General features: G+C 38.7%; 1 long non-coding RNA gene across 3 annotated transcripts; it reads left to right on the top strand.

The window, feature by feature from the left end:
- The first annotated feature begins 7,815 nt into the window (after positions 1 to 7,815).
- On the top strand, positions 7,816 to 13,350 carry LOC122083669. 3 transcript variants are annotated; one of them, XR_006141698.1, is made up of 6 exons: positions 7,816 to 7,957; positions 8,285 to 9,379; positions 9,737 to 10,245; positions 10,389 to 10,875; positions 10,973 to 11,048; positions 12,828 to 13,350. It is a non-coding gene; the product is annotated as an uncharacterized LOC122083669 (long non-coding RNA). The 3 variants fall into 3 exon arrangements; XR_006141697.1 differs by having other exon boundaries at positions 8,285 to 10,245; XR_006141699.1 differs by having other exon boundaries at positions 8,285 to 10,245; positions 10,530 to 10,875.
- Positions 13,351 to 13,359: the final 9 nt, after the last annotated feature.

The following is a 13,359-nucleotide window of genomic DNA, read 5'->3' on the forward strand; positions in this document are numbered from 1 at the left end:
GAAAATCCAAACCAAAAAATCCTAGTTTGCTATCGGTGTAGGGAGGATTTTTTAGAATTTATTTTTGAAATTTCAAGGGCTTTTGTGTAATTTCAATATCTTGAAGGTCTGAACTGTTTAGGGATTTTTAGCACTGGAAATATGAAGGCAGGGGCTCATTTGTAATAAAAAGACTTGGAGGGAAGTAAAATGGGTGGTCCAGATTTGACCATGTAGGCTTGATGCACATCCAAAGGCTAGTAAGATTTTGCGTTGACAAGGACTGGATCGATGCTTGCGTGTGGGATTTGATTGCTAGAGTGCAGAGGATGTTATGGGTTGGCGCTACACAGGATCAAGTATAGCTTGTGTGCTTCGCTCGTACATAGGAATCTATATAAAGATTTCATATAGCTTTGATAAGTAACCAGATCAGATCGGCTCCAATCCAACGGTTGAAATCAGTTTCAGCTTTAATAAAGTCAGCCGACAGCCAGTAGCACTTTGTGCTGACACAACCAATGGCGCATCGACAACGCACCTGACCGCTGACGCAGCAGTTAGCATGACGTCATTGAGATTCTAATCTTGTGGTTGTGCTTTCTTGTCCGTTATTTAAATCCAACGGATCAGATTAAATGATTCTTTTCTAGAGATCTACGGTCAGATCTGCACCTCTGTTGTGCGTGCCACCGGTGTAGCCTACGCCACTCCTACGAAGATTCTATTTCAGGCTATCTCATTGCTTCAACTTCAAATGGCCATATCTCTCTCATCTCAACTTCGATTTGGGTGAACCAAATTGTAGATTCTTCACCATTCTGAGCTCTACACAGTGGAAGAGAAAAATAAGGGTTTCAAAGAGTGAAAAGGTGTGGATTTTTTGTGTGAAACTTCTCCCTCCATTGTTGACCATTGAAGAGCTTGAAGGCTTCATGTGAATTGTTTTACACTCCATTAATGGTGGTTTAGAAGGGTAGTTGGGTGGTATAGATGATATCCTTTTTCTAAGCCAAAGGAAGAAGAAGAAGAATGAAGAGAGGAGCTTCCCCCTTTGTTGGTTGAACCATGAATGGGTTTTGTCACTCAATGAGAGTTTTGTTTACTCCATTAATGGGGGTTTGAGGAGGTAGTTGAGGTATGTTGATGATGTATTGACACAAAGCCAAAGAGGAAGAGAACAAAGCAATGAGGGTTTGCTTGTGGTTACTTTGAAGAGCAAGAAGCCAAAGAGAAGAGATGGTGTGAACACCAAGCTTGTCAGTGCAAGTTCCTAGTCATCCTAGACAACCGATTGTGAGATTTCCTAACCTTAGATTTACATTATATGCATGTATAATAATATGTATGTATGCTAGGGTTAGTTGTGGATAAATTGTATACATGTTAGGTTAGTTATGGATGAACTGTAAGCATGCTAGCTAGTTGTGGATGTATAGCAGGACGTGACTATAGGGCACTGATATAAGCCCAAATTTACTGTATTCTCTATTAAGTGCTTAGTGGGTGCTAAGAACTAGGAGTGGTTGTTCCCGTGTAGTAGGTGCTACACATTATACCAACACTGCGAGTGCTATCTCAGCTTCAGATTGAAAAAATTGGATGTGGGTGCTCCTGAATGTGGGTGCAATCAAAAGTAGTGTATTAAGTAGGTACGAAGCCTTTATAGGCACTACTCTGGGGATGTAGGTGAATTACTGAACATCATAAAACTCTGTGTTGTGGGTGTTTGTTGTTTGCATTTTATATTGAAGTGCGTGAAATGCAGAATGTGTGTGCATACTTAGAAGTGCCTATGAGAGGTTGAGTGTGCATACGACTGTGTACAAACAGGGACAGGTGTATCAGGTTTTTCTTGACTAGACATCGGATGGGTTTTTGGGGATCGAAATTGGACTCACTAATTCACCCCCCTCTCAGTGACTATCAGGTTACAACAGGAACTTGGTTTTCCTTTTAACTTTGTCAGAGCCAAGGTTACTGTGAAGAAACATAGACCAGTGTGTTTGAACTCCACCATCCACCTCCTAAATGGAGAATCGGCCATTGTTGACTTCAAATATGAACTCACCACCCTCTGTTCCCTTTGTGGATCCATAACCCATTCTCTTGAACTTTGTCATGAGTTAATGAACTCAATAGACCAGTCCTTACATCTTCCTTTCTTGAATGTTATTACCAAGCCATTGTTTATCAACATGAGAAGGCCGCTTGTAGTTGTTGAGACTGAGATACCTTCCCTACCAGTTCCTGTCTCGATGGATCCTATTGGTGGCACCTTGTCATGCTCACAATCGGTTCCATTGAACGCAGATGTTGAACTGCGTGACCCTCAAGACTTGACATCAGCTCCTACCCTCACTCCCATGCAAATAGACCATATAATGCCATACCCTTATAGTTTGGTTGATATGTCTACTTCACTGTCCTCTCTTTACAACCTGGATGACCCGATTTGGGTACAAAACTTCCTTGCTTTGGAAACAAACAACGTTTCCTATTTTGCACTTGTCGTGGTCCCCTCTATTGTTTCGATACTACCAACCTCTTTGTGACTGTTGGAACCTTCGGTCGAGAACATTGGGCTACCCCACAACTTCCCATTACCATAATTTGCCCCAAGTTTGCCACCAATTGTCATAGATGTTATCCGATCTACCACCCTACAAACCTCGGTAATATCAACCCATGACATTTCCCATCCTACAAAGTTAGCTAGACAGAATCCTTTTTGTCAACTCAACAATGCTAGTAATATGACCATACAATATGTCTTCCCGCCATTGCATCAACATTCACCACAACCTACCGCAGGGGAAGGGTCTTTGAGGCTTAGGCCATGTAAGAGACAACGGCTAGAACCACAAGACAAATTTACCCTCTCCAATATATGTGATCTTATAGTTGAAATCGATTACCCCTCAGAAACCATCGACCTTATAATGGAAAGATTCAAAGGGAGGGTTGATCTTGCTGATGGTTGGAAAACTGGTTAGTGAACCGAAACATTATGGACAAATTAATGACGAAGAGTTGCCACAGGAGAGAGAGCCGGAGGATTCCACAAAGAACCGAGTAAGTATTATCTAGATTTTCCACCCATTTTCAATTTATTAATCCTGCTTTGTCTATGTTTATCCAAGTCTGTTATTATCATGGTATAACCTTGAGAAGAAGTATTGGAAAAGACAATTCTTCCCAAGGTATCTTCTACTCTCCAAATACATCTTCGGTTAATGTTTCATTTTCCCTCTTTCATGTATGCAAGCTTTCTCTTTCAGTTCTGATCCAATAATCCTCTAAATAGTTCAATTTGTTCATAAAAAAATTTCCTTACTGATTTGATTCTCCTACTTATAATCCTTTGTGTGTATGTGCTTACTAATTGCTTCACTATGCATATATTAAGTTGGAATGTTAGAGGCCTAAACTCGGTTTCTACTAGAGGTTGTCTTCTCTCACATGTTAGATCTGTGAACCCTGATATAATTTTTTGTGTGAAACCAAAATAGATGATCACAACAAGTTTAAATTACACCACTCCCTCAAGAACTATGATGCATCCAATTTTATGAACAACACTGGGAAAGATGGGAAAAAGGGAGGTCTTTGGCTTCTTGTGAAATCAACCTTATCCCTAAATGCTATCTTCGTTGATACAGGTTTTTTTACTATTATTCTTCACACATCCTCCGAGATGCCTTTTAAATGGGCTCTTGTGTGTCTGTATGCCCCACCCCCCAACTGACCCTGAGAATGGAGTTTTGGTCTACTTTAAGTGAACACATAAGTAATCTCAACCTACCTATTATCATTTTGGGAGACTTCAATGAGATCACCTCACAAGACTAAAAATTTGGGGGTAATCCTTTCAAACCTACCACATCAATAAGCTTGTTAGAAAACCTCATTTCCAACCACAACCTCCATATCATTAGGACCAATGGTAACCTATACACCTGGTCAAACAAACAAAAGCCTCCAAATCTTATAAAGGAATGTCTTGACAGGATGTATGCCAACCTAGAATGGATCACCTTATGCCCACACTCTTCACTTTCCAAATTGGCTTAAGTCGGTTCAGACCATAACCCAAGCATTTTCCGCACCTGTGGACCATCACCTAAATCTAAAAAGCTATTCCATTACCAACATGAGTGGATGGCACACCCGGAGTTTTTCTTCTTATGTTTTGAAAAATGGAGAGCACTAGAGGGTGACTCTCTCACCTGGAAGCTTGCATCTCTAAGTGGGATTTTATCAAGATGGAACTGGGATACTTTTGGTCACATAGATAATATTAAATTTAGTTATTTATCTCAATTTCTTTTGTTGGAAAATAATACTCTGACAGATCCTTCTGAAGTGCTTCCTAGAATGGGATGGATCCAAGAGAAGGTAAGGTGGGTTTTAGAGGCAGAGGAAAGATTTTCGCACTAGAAATCTAGACACTTGTATATTTTGGATGGTGACAAAAACACAAAATACTACCATTCCATAACCAAGGTTAATTTTCACCAGAGGAAATTTGATTTTATCATTAATAATTGTGGAAAAAAACTATCAACCCCTGGAAACAGTAGCTTCAGAATGTGCATCATTTCTCTCTAATCTATTCACCACCACCAATCCTTTTGACCCATCCTTCATTGAGTGCCTCTTTCCCCATGTGGAGTCCATTCATACCTCCTTACTCTCTAGAGGTCCCACACACACAGAAATCAGGAATATTGTCTTCTCCATCGGACCTTTCAAAGCTCCAGAGCCTGATGGTTTTCAGGCAATATTTTTTCACAAGTGTTGGGGTTTTTTAGGTGAGGATATTTGCGAGTTCATGACCGATTTCTTCCAATCTCCCACTCTTCCACCCTCCACTAATCACACACTTATCTGCTTGATTGCAAAAAAGGACAATGCACACACAGTGGGGGAATTTAGACCAATCAGCCTCTGTAATGTTACCTACAAGATCATCGCCAAACTGTTGGCAGCAAGGCTTAAACTGCTTCTGAATCAAATTATATCCCCATATCAAATAGACTTTATACCTGGAAGACAAATCTATCTCTGATAATATTATTATTGCTCAAGAAATCTTTCATTTCTTGAAAAGGAAAATGGGCAAATCATGATTTGTGGTAATTAAATTGGATATGGCGAAAGCCTATGACAAGGTTGAATGGGGGTTTATCCTAGCCATCTTCCAGTTTCTGGGATTTGAAGATAAATGGTGCGACATGATTCAAAACATCATTACACTACTTTTTCCATAAAAATCAATGGCTCTGGCTTTAATCACTTTACGACCTCCAAAGGAATCCGACAAGGATGCCCTCTAAGCCCTTTCTTTTTTATTTTTGTAATGGAAGCAGTTTCTAGGTTGTTGGCTAGATACAGGGATCTTAATCTGTTCAAAGGAATCAAAGTTGCCAGGTACGCTCCTAAAATCACCCACCTTTTCTTTACAGACGACAACTTTATTTTCTATAGAGCTAATTATGATGACTTGGCCACTATTAAATGTATTTTAGAGTTATTTTATAACCTTCCTCATCTCACCATCAATTTTGCAAAAAGTGGACTAGCATTTAGCTCAAACATTGATGACCATATCAAAACCCATTTGAGTAATATCATTGGGATAAAGAAAATGGACAATCAATCAATCTACCTGGGAACCACCATTTTCCATCAAAGAGCTAAAACCCTATTTTTCTCCAAACTCTTAGAAAGAGTTAGAGGTAAGCTCAGCACATGAAAATCCAATATGTTGTCCTTTGCTAGGAGAAGTGTCCTACTTTAATCCACGTTGGCATCAATCCCCTCGTACCTCATGAGTTGCTTTTCCCTCCCCAAAACTATTTGTAAAAAACTCGACTCCATTTATCTACACTTTTGGAATGGAGACCAAATCAATAAGAAAAAATCCCATCTCATTGGATGGAAAACAATTTGCCAACCAAAATCAAGGGGTGGACTTGGAGTTAGAGATTCTGAAACCCATAATTTGTCTCTCCTGCTAAAGCTTGGATGGAGACTATTAACAAATGAAAACTGCCTTTGGGCAAAGACCTTAAAGGCTAGGTACTTTCACAATAGATCCCTTTTTTATCCCAAAACAGTTAAGACTTGAGGATCCTTCTGCTGGAATAGCATATGCAAGACCATACCTTGACTGAAAAAAATTGTTATCAAGAAATTAGTAATGGAGTCAACACTGCATTCTGGGACGACCCATGGGTCCAAAAGGATAACCACACCATCGATATGATAAATTTTAAAAATATTAACCAATGTATTACTAAGGTTAGTGATACAACAATTAATATGCAGTGGAACACTTTAGTACTTAACACAATAATGCCATCACACATTATTGAGATTGATGTCCCAACAAAATGATCAATGGTGGTGTCTGTTATCAAAAGAAGGGTGTTTTAAGACTAATTTGGCTGCAAAATACATCATGGAAGACTCAATGAATATTCCTATTAGGTGTCCCAAAAGATGCAACTGCATCACATCATGTGCAAAATGGTGGCAGTTTTTTTAGAAAATCAAAATCCATCTTAAATTCAAACTTTTCTTATGGAGAATCATTAATAATGGTTTACCCATAAGGGATATAATATCTAGATAAATGGATCCCACTTGTGTCAATTGCAATAATAATAGGGAAACTTTGTCCCATGTCCTATTTGAGTGTGAATTTGCTAAGTGGGTCTGGGCGATCGGCCCACTAGGTTTCAAACCTAAGTCCATTCCATTATCGGATGTGAATAAATTAATAATGCACTACTTCAATTCTGGTCTCATCCTTGGAAAAGACCGAGAATGGTTCTTTTCTATCTACATGATAACTAGTTACTTTATTTGGAAACGCAGGAATCAACGGGTTTTCAGTGAGCAAAACCAGGACTTGCACCACACAATAAAGAAAATTGATTATTGGATATCTTTTGGGATAAACAATTTGGAAAACATACCACAATCAAATAGGACACAATCAAAAGTTACACGGACACCACACACAAAATTAAACATACTAAGCATAATCGCAGTCAGGGACACAAGGGGAACAAATTCAGCATGGGCCTTATGTATCATTTCTAATGGACAATGCGTACTTATGGAGTCAAATTTCTGCGTGACGGGAAATGTTGGTGAAGCAGAGGCAATAGGGATGTTTCGAGGTCTAACCAAGGCACGAGAATGGCAGGTGAAGATAGACCATGTGTGGAGCGATGCTGAGGAGATTGGATGGCTGCTACAAAACAATTATAATTTTATGCTTGATTTCTGGCCTAGAACCCTAATATTAGTATTTACAAAATTAGACAATCATCCTACTTGCCCATAATTTTGCTTAATAGATAATGCTAAGTACATGGGAGACTTAAAAACTTTAGCTAAGGAGGTACTACTCAAGAAGCAATATCAGTATACTATATAATATATATGTAATAGTCTTAATGTCCTAATGGACACTTACATTAGTAATTAAGTAATATTTCTCTTTTCAAAAAAAAAAAAAAAAGGTGAGACGATGTAAAAGAAACAAATGAGTTAGGAATCGAAAAATTAGAAAGAGATGGGACCCAAGGGTCAACCCAAAAGTAGGTAGAAGAACTAGACCCAGCATCCACAAAAACCATGTGTAATAGGGAGAATTGAAAAGATGTTATTCCAGATCCATGAACCCTTCTCCGAGGAGGTAGAAGCATCGAAGATGGAAGTACCCGGAAAATAACGAGCCTTAAGTGTAGAGGCCCAAAGGGAATTGAGTTCCGAAAGAAGACGCCAACCCAATTTCAAAAGCAGTGCTTTGTTATGAAGCTTTGCCTCACGAAGGCCCAATCCACCCTCCTGCAAAGGGGAACAAATTTTGTGCCAAGAAATAAGAAATAGCTTATTTTTAGACCTCCAAGAACCAACCCCATGCCAAAACCAGGCGCATAACGAATCAATCTGTTTACAAGTGGTAAGGGGGATATCGAAACATTGCTTCCAGTATCATGGGATTGAACCCAGAACTGATTGTGTCAATACCTTCTGTCCCGCATAGGAAAGGAGATTGGATTTCCAAATTGATAATTTCTGTCATTCTGATAATGATATGATTAAAGGTTCCTACATGGGTTCGTGAAGGGGACAAAACGGTGCCTAGGTAAGGAATATCCTGAGTCAATTCCGAGATACCAAGGAATGAACAACGATGGCTTCAGGAGAGCTTCGACACATTATGGCTAAAGAAACATTCACTCTTAGATAAATTCACATGTTGTCCAGATAAATCCGAGAACAGGTCCAAAAGGCTCTGCAAGAGATGAACACATCATCTGCTTTAAATTTTCAGAGTTCATCAAACAACTTTTACATCATGAAAAAGATTAAGCTCTCTGTAAACAGACAATAGGCGAAAAAGTTAACTCCATAGCCAAAAAAAAAAGAAAGGATATCAACAGACATCCTTGTCGAAGACCCCGAGATGGTCGAAAATATTCAAAGGCCGCCCCTTCCAATTTAATAGAGAAGGAAGAAGAACACATCATGGCCCATAGTTCTGATGTTACAAAATTACCCAAAACAGGTGCATGCTATACGCCTATACCTTACCGGCTTACCCCTACAAATTGGACAATTTCGTCCTTTCGTCGCTGCAGCTCCTACCCTACGTTGGGAACTCCCTCGTCCACCACCGCCGTTGCACCACTTCCGTTGTCTCCACCACCAAGGACTGGCATGCTACCTAACAGTGGGCCACCATCGTCTTCCTACTCATCTTCTCCCTCTACTTCCTTGCCTTCACTTCCTCCTGTAATACCTTCACTGCCACCAAGGTTTTGAACCTCGCTTCGATCCAAGCAAAGGAACTCCTCAATGGCTAGAAGGTCGTCGTCATCACCTGCAAGGAGAACTGACTTTTAGGTGGTTTCGTTTACATAAAAATGAAGTACCTTCGTTTTTCTGAGGAAGAAAATGAACACGAAGCCCTTACTTGACCCAAATTCTCTAGGGTTTTAAAAATTGAATAAGCTGATTTGACTTGGGAGTTTGGATCAATACGGGGCTCCTTCTGATTAACTCCGATTCTATGCTTAATGAGTCCATTCGAGTTTGGTCAATTTCTATTTGAATCCAACAGATTCTGAGATCATTCGAATTGAAATCGATGGAAATGAATTCCAAGATTTAAAACTTTGCAATTCTCTCGTTGTATCCTACCCTCCGAACCACTTCAAGGGAGCGGATCTAAGCTAACAAGGAGTTCCTGCAACTATTTTAATGGAGAAATGCAAGAACAAGAACTCATGTATGCATGGCGTGACCAGAACCAGACAAAAGACCTCCCAATTTTGGTTTTCTCCTCAACTTTGTTGCCGCGTGACAAGACTTGGAGGTAAATCAGTAGAATAACTTTACCTAAATCTTTAATGATTGTTAAAATCTAAAAATCTTATCGAAAAGCTGATGAATGGAATCGCATTAAAGCTTTCTATGCTTGTAGGTGAAAATTCGAGGAAGGGTAGTAGAAGATTAACAGTAGCTTTCCATGGACACTCTTCATTAATTTTTGTCGGCCATCATTCTTATGATCCTTGTTGTTTCAACTTCATTGAATTAGAAAAGGGTTTTGACTAAATTCTTGTTTCATCATTCTTTTAACGTTTCCTAATCAACCCTAACTTTGGATTTTGGTGTTATCGTTATGACTTAGAACATTTTATTTTCGATTAATTCTATTCCACTGTTCCAGGTTGCTTGCGCAAGAAACTAGCAATATTGATTGGTACAGGTACTCGAAGCTCAGATTTTAAAATTGGGTATTAGTGCTCCTCACATGCAGGCCTTCGGAAGCTCGAAGGAGAGAGTGATTCATCATTTATGCTTCCGAAAAAGGGGAAAAATTGAGATATGTCCACCTTTCTATGTAAAGAGAGAGAATTCCCCGAGCATCTGTTTTATCTTATTCTTATCTCGTCGTGATGAACACTTTTAGAGAGAGAGAGAGAGAGAGAGAAGGAGAAAAGTGGGGCACGAAAGAGACTGCGCAAAGTAAAGAAGCAACACAGAGCGTGTCATCCCTCCTTGGATGAAATTTATTTCCTTTTTTTCCAATTGTATTCGAATCTAACCTCACTTTCATGGAGTCATTTCATCATGAAAGTGAAGGCTGAAAAGCGCGTTTCAATTTGCTCTGCAATTTCCACCTACTTTCTCTGCAAAGAATGCTACTCAGTCCTTACTCAAAAGTCTCAAACTCAGGTACGCGTAGAACTATTTATTCTTCCCCTACGCTCCTTTTCTTTTTTCTTTCTGGGTTCCTTATTTTTGGATCCTTTGTGGAGTTTCCGCTCCCATTTCGATTATTATTTGATATATTGGTTTCTGAATCTGCAATCTCCGAGTATCTTTGACTCGCTACGCGATTTAGTCAGTTCGTTTGATATTTGGACTTGAAGAATCTCACTCAGATAATTTTTTTTAATAATGTAAGATATTCACCTCCTCTGCTTTTCTGTGGACAATTCAAAATATCGTTGTTTCAGTGTAATTGCTGTGCCTATAATACTTTCTGATTAAATGGAAATGTTGGTGAGCGTGTTCTTTACGGCTCCAATGAGAACTTCCATGCACCTTCGCTACAGTTGGTTAGTTATCATTTCTACTTATAGTAGATCACCTCGGTGGGTGGAGGGCATTTCACAGGCACAGTTTTAGCAATTTCGGACCTTTTGCTTTGTAGTTTTAGGGTCTTGGATTCTGGCTGCTGTGTAGTTGGTTCATTTATCATTTCTTGGTTCGTCTGATGGTACCCAAAAGGTATCTTCACGAGGAGAATGATGGTTTAGACGTTCAAGTTCAGGAATCAAAGCGTTGTCATACACTATCAACGTGCGTGTTTGTAAGCATTTAGTTATTATTTTGGTTCATACTTCCTTGTTTAGTTGTCACAGCAGGTATTCATGAAACTAATTTCTATTGTTGGCAGTGTTGTGAGAGAGCTGATGCAAGGATTGTCCATGCAAGAATTCTATGCAAAGTTGGAACCTTTTCTGAGAAATGTGGTAGGATAAGTGTGTTGCTACAATTCTTTAGATTCACCCAACATTCCAACTAATTTTGTTCTTAAATGAATTTTTGCAATTTCAATTCATTCGCCAGTTGGCTATTGAACTGAAGTTATTCCCTAAAAGCATTCTTTTGGGTTTTTTTCTTCATCCTGTGCAGTTTTATTCTTCCTGTGTGTCTCTCTCTTGCTCTGCTTCGGTGGCAGAGAAAAGAAAATATTTTTTTTGGATGAATAGGAGAAAAGTCCATCTTGTTGGACTGCTCATTCAACCATAGTATCTTTATATGTGGTTGTTCTATTGAGTTTTGCTCCTGGTTAAAGTTCATACATTTAATTAAAATTTCATTTGTGGTCTCTGTTTTCATGGCACCGCCAATTACCTATCACTTTTGGGTTTAGATAATTTCTAGGCTGGGAAAAATGATCTTGTTTGATGTGTGCTTTGGATTCGTGTTACATTCCAGGTTGTCTCTATAAGAGTGAGATGGAAGCTTATCTCTTTGACCATCCCAACTTTAAATGCATAGTATCTTTACTACCTTGACTTGACTAACGGCCATGGTTTCCTAGCATCATTCTTATTATAGGATTCTGTGTCATGTCACATGAGTTTTTGGATTGTATCTTGATTTGAGGGGAAATTTTGGTCTAGATCAAATCTTGGGAATGTGCACTGTTCCTACCCTTATTATATGTTGCATGTTTCACTTTCATAGGCAAGGAGATTCTAAGGATTTCTATTTTGGTCTCTCTTCTGGTGTAACAAAATGAGCAAATTGTTTCCAGATGCATAACATATTCATGTGTCCCATGCATGCTAAAAAAATAAATAAATAATTAAAAGCAGAAAAAAAAAAAAGAAAATAAATTTATATACCTATCACTATTGTTTTTAATATTGTATACATAAATGAAATAACTTTTATGAACATAACATAATAGTATATGGAAATATTGTTGAGGCATGTCAACATTTCAATTTTTTCTACCTCAAACGTGCATGTCTAAGTTAGAGCTGGTTGAGGTCTCCAAGGCCATATATGACCAAAACGTGCATGTCTAAGTTAGATCTGGTTGAGGTCTCCAAGGCCATATATGACCAAAACGTGCATGTCTAAGTTAGATCTGGTTGAGGTCTCCAAGGCCATACATGAGCAAAACATGAACAAGATTCCAGTTACAACAAGCACTTGGATCGAGAGGACACAGATGGAAATTGCCAATGTTGGTGCAGATATCGCTTGCATAATTCATAAGCTGTAGAATTGGCACACCTTGGCACCCATAGAGTTAATATGATCGAAAGGATGTTAAAGATCTGTCTACCCTAAGAAGAGGGGAAAGCTTCTGTCATGAATAAAGTAGGAGTTTTCATTTTATTTATATTTCAACCAATTCTGGGTAGTGTACTTGTTTTTTCTAGCTATGTCTCTAAGTTACAATCATCACGTTCTGTAAAGCAACCCCCCCCCCTCCTTTTTCCCCTCTTCTTCATGTTTTGTTGGGTTATAGTTGTTGATCTTAAAAAATAAGTAAATTTAGGTACTGGATGCGTAAGATATGTTTATGGATGATGAAATGCAGTAGGTTAGACTACTTCTTTGTTGGATTTGTCTGAACTTGTCAAATTGTCTGATGGCATTTGAATTGGTTGTCATTTAATTTTCTAATTGGTTGCATATTTAAAACCTTTATTAGAACTATTGATTATAATCACTTCTTCTAAGTTACTGAATGCATTTGCTCTTTTTGATTTTTTTAAATACTGCATTAGGTGCGAGAGGAGGTGGAACGTGTAATTTTACCCTATATCCAATCTTCCCCCAGGTATTGCTTTGTTCAAGTGTTTGTGGTTGTTTATTAATAATGTATCGCTGCGTAGGCCCAAAGTTTTTTGTTTGTTAATTTGCTTGTGGTTTTATATTTACACTTCCTAGGAATCTTTGGCTACTTTTTATTCATGGTCCTGAGGTTCATCTGAGTATCGAAATCCTGTGTAATATTATTATCACCTTCTTTTATGGTCTATTCTTCTAAACTTAAGTTCTATACGTAGGTAATCATGTTGTGGCTTTCTCCTTTTGTGATTTAAGAGTGGGGTGGGTTGGGTTTGCTATGCTGTAGGAGTGGCACTAGAACTGTTATTTTGTTGGTGCTGGGTGGTCTGTGAGGTTCTTGATGGGTTGTTGGGTTTGGTGAGGCAGTGGAATATAGGCCTTGGATGTTCAGGAGATCAGTGATCCTCTTTGCTATATTCTTTTCTTTTCTTTTCTTTTCTGGTTAGATTTCTCTTATCTTTAATGGCA

The sequence above is a fragment of the Macadamia integrifolia genome, chromosome 7 (genome assembly GCF_013358625.1).
Source record: "Macadamia integrifolia cultivar HAES 741 chromosome 7, SCU_Mint_v3, whole genome shotgun sequence".
NCBI lineage: Eukaryota > Viridiplantae > Streptophyta > Magnoliopsida > Proteales > Proteaceae > Macadamia > Macadamia integrifolia.